Below are 7,346 nucleotides of genomic sequence, written 5' to 3' on the forward strand. Positions count from 1 at the left end.
CTGGTGAGTATTAACATGCTGAACTTAAATAGTGCTTGTGACCTTGAAATAATTAGTTTAAATTTAGTATTAGCATGCAGTTTTCTTATCAGCAGAAGTTGTTGCAGTAGCTGCAAAAGCTTTAACGCCAAAGCAACATGGTCCTGGTGGTTTACCACTTCCACTCACCAAGTAATTCACACAAGGCTTTAGGTTCCTAATCACATCACTGCATGATGAAATTGTAGCCTCAGAACTAGTTACTGAGGTCACTAAAATCATAAGAACACGTGTAGCAGAAACTAATTTCATGCTTATTTAATTAATTGTTATATGTGGTGGTGCTGATGGTGGTTTCAATTTGCATTGTTGGTCCATGTTTAGACATTTTTATAGGATCGGAGGAAGCTAAAAACTGCAAGTAAAAATAATTGTTAAAATAAAATTGTTAAATAGAGTACAAGAAAGATGAGTTTGATTTTGATTGTATAAGAAATTGTTAAAATTTCAAGGTTAGGTGAAAGTATTGAAGAAGGGGTTATTCAGTTTCAACAAGTAATATAAATTGCACAAGATAATTGGTGCATATATAAATATTTTACGGTTTTCAAATCATGTAGGGATTTGATCATTATGGACATTTAATTCTGTGCTGGCTGGTAGTAAACTTTGTAAGGGTTGTTTATCACTATTGCACACTTTGTTAGTAGTGGTGACAATGAACCATCGAGGAGCAGAAGTGGTGCTAAGGAATAAGGAGTGGATCATCAAGAGCCCATAACACACACACACACACACACACCCTGTGTTCTGTGTCTTGGAGATGGCAATGGCAATGGCACTTCTTTGCAGACTTTCAACTTCCATGGACAAGCCTTTACGTCCTCTCTTCAGTGCAGGCACCACTGTTTACTACAAGGTCTTCTTTAATCAAATTTCCAACCATATATGCTTTATATTATATTATTATCTTTATAATAATAAATATTCATATTCATAATATTCTATGCTCCCCTACCTTAACCAATTAAATACTTGCCATTCCTTTCCCTTGCTTTTGAATGTAGTCCTCTTTACCTGATGAAGCTGTTTACGACAAAGAAAAATCCCGAGTTTCGGTAAGCTTATTATATAATTACAGTTAATGTTATGCATATCTAGATATACATATTGTTTCAACTTTCAAGCAGAAAGGAAGAAAAATCATACTTCTATTGTAATATATTGATTTGCCTTTGCAGTGGCCAAAGCAATTGAATGCTTTACTTGAGGAAGTTGATCTTGAAATTGCTGATATAATTGAGCTAGAGAAAGCTAGATAATGGAAGGTAATATATTAGTTTATTATTACTTGCATCTTTGCCAGGGATATAGAAAATCTTGAAAAAAATAATGCAACTATCTGAGTTTATGCAAAACATTTGAATGTTTTATTGCCTATCATATATGATGATTGATGAGATGATGGTAGAGTTTTGCTTTCCAGTTTTCACCACATATATGGATTGACTTCTTGTTTTTGTTTTTGTGAAGGGGCTAGAAGTCATACCCTTAAAAAATTTCACCTCTGTCTCTGTGATGGAAGCTGTAGGGTCTATCATGACAAACAAATACAGTGAGGGATATCCTGGTGCTAGTTACTATGGTGGAAATGAGTTTGTCACTCTTTCGCTTTCTTTTATATGAGTGTCACATTGAAATATTGAATCAATTTAATGATTTTTTATCTTTCTTATTTCAGGTATATTGACATGGCTGAAACACTATGCCAGAAGCGTGCCTTGGAAGCGTTCTGGTTGGATCCAGCGAGATGAGAGGTAATCACACAACACTAACATAGTACCTGATTTGTTAATAAATGACTGGACAGCTTCTTTCTATTTTTTAATACCAAATCATGGCTTGAGCGAAGGAAAAGCCACCCTCTATATATGTTACCTAGCGAAGCAAGGACCAATAAGGAGTAGAAGGAAATTACGCTAGCTGGAACTTCAGTAATGATAACCCTGATCCTTTCTTCCTATAAATCCAATTGCTATATAAGATATGATCTATAGTCATTTTTATAAATGAAAAAAAAGACAGTAATTTAATTAGTTTCTTAAAATTAATGTTCACAAACTAGCTCTTGCTTTATTTAAGATGGCTTAATCAGAAATTTATACACTGTTTATGATTAAAACAATGATAGGAACAATCTAAAACACATGTATTTCAATGGATGTTGCAGTAATGATGACTAATGAATTGCTTAATAGTATAACTTATATATCTATAATATAGCATGAATTCAATGGCTCCAATAATACAATATTATTGTTGAAAACAATTTGTGACTTGCAAGCCTCTCTGGAATTAAGATGTATATACTAATTATTATATATGATGCACTGGAAACAAAGAACAGGAAAAATAATATGTGATGGAACTTGTGTAAATATATGAAAATTAAACTATATATATATAAAATGTATGTCTTATACATGATTTTCATACTATCTTAATTTGATTTTTAATATAAAAGATACAAACACTTTTCCTTTGCATTTTGCATGTTTCGAGTGTCCAAATAACCAGTTCTAAGAACAGCAAAAATTAACTGATATACTAGACACAAAAGTAAAGTTTCTGAAGCTTATAACCAGAAATCTTCAATAAACGTACAGGGGAAGAGCATGGTAGAAGTGGTTCTTAGTGAAGGAAGATTATTTTCTTGGACATGGGTTTGGCTTGGTGAGTTTCCTTGGTTTTTACTTTACAACCTTGGGGTATCTGCAGTATGCTCTTGTACTTCATGGCGTTGGTTGTTGTAGTTATTTGCTAAGGGAGAGCAGTTAGTGTTTGTTGTATCTGTATAACCTGCAAAAGTCTAGCTATCTTTCTTGCAGTGGCAATGAGCGTCGCGTCTAGCTAGTATAACATTGGATCAACTCCTGGATCTATTCAGGTCAAATATTAAATATCTCATGTTATATACATGGATATATAAACAAGATTACTGTCTGGTTGTTCTAAATTCTCATTTTTTGTTTAAATTTATTTTGCGCTGTCCAAGTTAATGGTTTATCTATTTATTCTTTTTTATTTTGTTTTTAAATTATATTTTTGTTGTAGGAATTGGATCAAGATAGTGAGATTCCATCGCCAAAAGAGTTAGAAAGTAGATCTTTGGAAGCGAATAATAGAGCAGTGTGATTTTTTTAATGATAGAGACTTGATGTATTAATAGTTACATATTAAGACTTCCAATACTTTATTTGTATAGGAGTTATTATTTTTTATTTCCAATACTAAAATATTATATATTATGTTTAATATTTTATTTATGAGTTATGTATATTTTGTTGATGAGTTATGATTTCTTATTATTGTGAAATTTTAAACAAAAAAATTATTTGTTTAACACGATAAAAACTATCATTTTAAACGATAAAAAAATTACTTTTACCCAGTAAAAAAGGGCAATATTTAACTGTCATTTTAAATAACATGAAATGTCATTTTAACCTGATAAAAACGGCGGTTTCAAATGCCATTTTAACCAATAAAAATGACACTGTCAGAGTAAAAACGACGGTTCAAAAATGCCATTTTAACCAACAAAAAGTCACTTGGTTAGGGTAAAAACGGCGGTTCAAAAATGCCGTTTTAACCAACCAAAATGCCACTCTGTCAGGGTAATAATGGCGGTTCAAACTGCCGTTTTAACCTATCCAAAAACCGCCGTTTTAACCCAGGAAATAACGGCGGTTTGAACTGCCATTTTAACCGATTCAAAAACCGCCGTTTTAACCCAGGAAATAACGGCGGTTTGAACCGTCGTTTTAACCTATTCAAAAACCGCCGTAATAACCAGAATGGCGCCCAGAATTACGTCGGTTTACAAAACCGCCATTCTTGGTAATAATGGCGGTTCAAACCGCCGTAAATACCAAAAAAAAACCGCCGTTTTTACCAAATTTTTTTGTAGTGGAATGGGAGTAACTTGCAAAGTTAATGAGAAAAGTCATTGCCAATAACGCTCTCGAAGCCATCATTGCCCACGTTAAGAGTCACGTTAACTAAGCTAACGTGAATTCTAATGTGGAAGAAAGGAAATGGAGCCAACGTTAGTGACACTTAACATTATCACTAACGTTGGACCAAGCTCATAAGTGGCCACGTTAGTTGCCACATTAACTTAGTTAACGTGGCCTCTAACGTTAAGAAGAAAAGGGGGACGCCAACGTTAGTGTCATTCGACATTCTCACTAACGTTGGCCAAGTCACAAGAAGCCACGTTAACTCCCACGTTAACCTAGTTAACATGGAAGCTAACGTGAAGAAACTAGGTGGTCGACAACGTTAGTGACACCAAACATTGTCACTAATGTTGGGATGAACACACACTATCCCCAAGAGGCCACGTTAACTCCCACGTTAACCTATTTAACGTGGAAGTTAACGTGGAGAAGAAAGGTTGTCGACAACGTTAGTGACACCAAACATTGTCACTAACGTTGGAAGGAGCCAACACAAGCCACAATGAGCCACGTTAACTCCCACGTTAACTTAGTTAACGTGGAAGCTAACGTGAGGAGAGGGATGATGAGCCAACGTTAGTGACATTCAACTTTGTCACTAACGTTGGAGATGGCTAGCACAGCCACGTTAGAAGCCATGTTAACCTAGTTAACGTGGACTCTAACGTGGGAGCTAAGGGGCACATTGGAACGTTAGTGACAATGTTAAGTGTCACTAACGTTCTCGAAGGTTGGCAAGCCTACGTTAAAAGAGCCACGTTAACTAAGTTAACGTGGACTCTAACGTAGGGAAGGGGAAGGCTTCTCAACATTATTGGGAAAGTTGAGTCCCAATAACGTGCGCGAAGGACAAAGAGGCAACGCTAGTGGCAACGTTTGTGCCACTAACGTTGAGGTTAACGTGGCTCTTACTTGGGTGAGGAACATTAGGGAAAAACTTGAAAGTAACTAACGTTCTCCAACCCATATTTTCACTGAACGTTAACACCACTAACGTCCTGAGCTAAAGTCTCTGCCCACTTCACACTTTCTCTCTGCAAGTAAAGCCAAGCCCAATGAAGAAAATAACTGCTTCAAACTCAAGATCCAAAGGCCCAGACCCAAGACTTGAAGAACCAACTAGAAGAGTAGAAGAGTAGTATATATAGGAGTAGCTTTGAATTATTTGGAGAGTGGGAAATTATAGGGAGCCTCTGGGCATAGAACTACTCTCTGTATTTACTTTCTCTGCACTTCTAGTATCATCATGTATTCTCCATCTTTGGTTTCATTTTCCAGAGCTATGAACAACTAAACCCCTTTCATTGGGTTAGGGAGCTCTGTTGTAATTTGATGGATCAATACTAGTTTTCACTATTCTTCTTCTCTCTTTTCTCTTGATTTTACTTGAAAGCTTTCGATCTTCATCTAATTGGGTAGTTATCTTGGAAAAGAAGCTATTCATACTTGGATCTCTTCTGAACCTTGAAAGAGGAATGAAGAGATCATGCTAGAAATGCTTTCTCATGCTGGACCAAATTGGGTTTGGATGGATATGTGACTATAATCCTCTTAACACTTGATTTGGGAAATGCATGTGGTATAATCAGTGACCATACTTCATCTCTTCTCATGAGCAATTGACCAAGGAATTGGCTATTGATCAAGATTTGAGAGATTGAATTACAAGAAATTGTAATTCAATCACTTAAGATTGCCAAGGAGATCAATGAGTGCATTGATTGAGGAAGAGATGAAAATGAAATTGATCTGGAGAATGCAACATCTCCTAAGCCCAATGAACCCCTTATTTCTGATCTTACCCATTCTCTTTAATTTCTGTTACTTACTTTTATGAGCAATTCCCCATTCCCATTTACAATTCTGCAATTTACTTTTAGTCATTTACTTTCAGTTCTTTAATTCTAGCATTTACTTTTTCTGTCATTTACCTTTCCGCCATTTTATTTTCTGCAATTCTAAACTCAAATACTGGATTCACTCAACTAGAACATTCCTCTAATTAAAGTTGCTTGATCAATCAATCCTTGTGGGATTCGACCTCACTCTATTGTGAGTTTTTACTTGACGACAAATTCGGTACACTTGCCGAAGGAAATTTGTTATGAGACAAGTTTTCCGTGCATCAAGTTTATGGCGCCGTTGCCGGGGATTGATTGTGCATCAACAATGATTAAATTGGAGGATAACTAGATTGAGCATTTTATTTTTTGTTTGATTTAATTTTCTGTTTGAGTTATTTACTTTCTGTTTTAGTTAATTTCTTCCCTTCCCCTTACTTTTTCTTTGTTATTTACCATTCATTTCACTAACCCACTAACTGTTTGATATATTGCATCACTCACACTAACAGTAATTCTGACAGATATACTTTCTGCACCTATTCTCTTTGCTTGTACTTGTTGGTTGTATGACAGGAAGAAGAAGCGGGGCTTCAACTTCTTTTGATTCTGAACCTGAGAGAACCTTCCTTGGACTAAGAAGGGAGGCAAGAGAAAAATGTGTAGTTGGTGCTGAAGAAAAGGAGGAACACTTTGAGGAATACTTTGAACCAAACATGGAAGAAAACATGGAAAACCATCACGAAGAAGTGACTCACAACTATGGCGGAAGAGGTCGAGCAAATCATGCTGGGGAGGATAGAAGAGTTTTAGGCTCTTACATCAATCCAAACCCAGGAAACTGTGGAAGTAGCATTCAAAAGCCAACCATCCATGCCAACAATTTTGAACTAAAACCATAGCTCATCACCCTTGTTCAGAACAACTGTTCGTTCGGAGGAAGTGTCCAAGAAGACCCCAATCAACATCTAACCACCTTCCTGAGAATATGTGACACAGTGAAATCTAATGGTGTTCATCCTGACGCCTATAGACTGCTCTTATTTCCATTCTCACTCAAGGATAAGGCAGCCAAGTGGCTGGAATCTTTCCCAAAGGAGAGCTTGACAACTTGGAAAGATGTGGTGAACAAATTCTTAGCAAGATTTTACCCCCCTCAACAAATCAATAGGCTGAGAGCTGAGGTCCAAACTTTCAGGCAACAAGATGGTGAGACTCTGTATGAAGCATGGGAGAGGTTTAAAGACCTAACAAGGAGGTGTCCACCTGACATGTTCAATGAATGGGTGCAGCTGCACATTTTCTATGAAGGGCTCTCCTATGAGTCAAAGAAGGCAGTAGACTATTCATCTGGAGGATCTTTGAACAAGAAGAAGACCATTGAGGAGGCCATAGATGTCATTAAAACTGTAGCAGAGAACGACTACTTCTATGCCTCTGAAAGAGGGAACACAAGAGGAGTAATGGAGCTAAACAATGTAGATGCTCTGCTGGCCCAAAACAA

At 36.4% G+C, this 7,346-nt stretch overlaps 1 long non-coding RNA gene and 1 other non-coding gene across 2 annotated transcripts; one reads left to right on the forward strand and one right to left on the reverse strand.

Moving 5' to 3' along the window:
• The first annotated feature begins 804 nt into the window (after positions 1-804).
• On the forward strand, positions 805-1,283 carry LOC107609996 (uncharacterized). The gene is made up of 3 exons (XR_015891960.1): positions 805-898; positions 1,047-1,097; positions 1,221-1,283. It is a non-coding gene; the product is annotated as an uncharacterized LOC107609996 (long non-coding RNA).
• A 5,728-nt stretch (positions 1,284-7,011) lies between these two features.
• LOC148553804 (small nucleolar RNA R71) lies at positions 7,012-7,115 on the reverse strand. The gene has a single exon (XR_015892918.1). It is a non-coding gene; the product is annotated as a small nucleolar RNA R71 (small nucleolar RNA).
• Between the last annotated feature and the right edge of the window lie 231 nt (positions 7,116-7,346).

The sequence above is a fragment of the Arachis ipaensis genome, chromosome B7 (genome assembly GCF_059453495.1).
Source record: "Arachis ipaensis isolate K30076 ecotype BB chromosome B7, ASM5945349v1, whole genome shotgun sequence".
Classification (NCBI taxonomy): Eukaryota; Viridiplantae; Streptophyta; class Magnoliopsida; order Fabales; family Fabaceae; genus Arachis; species Arachis ipaensis.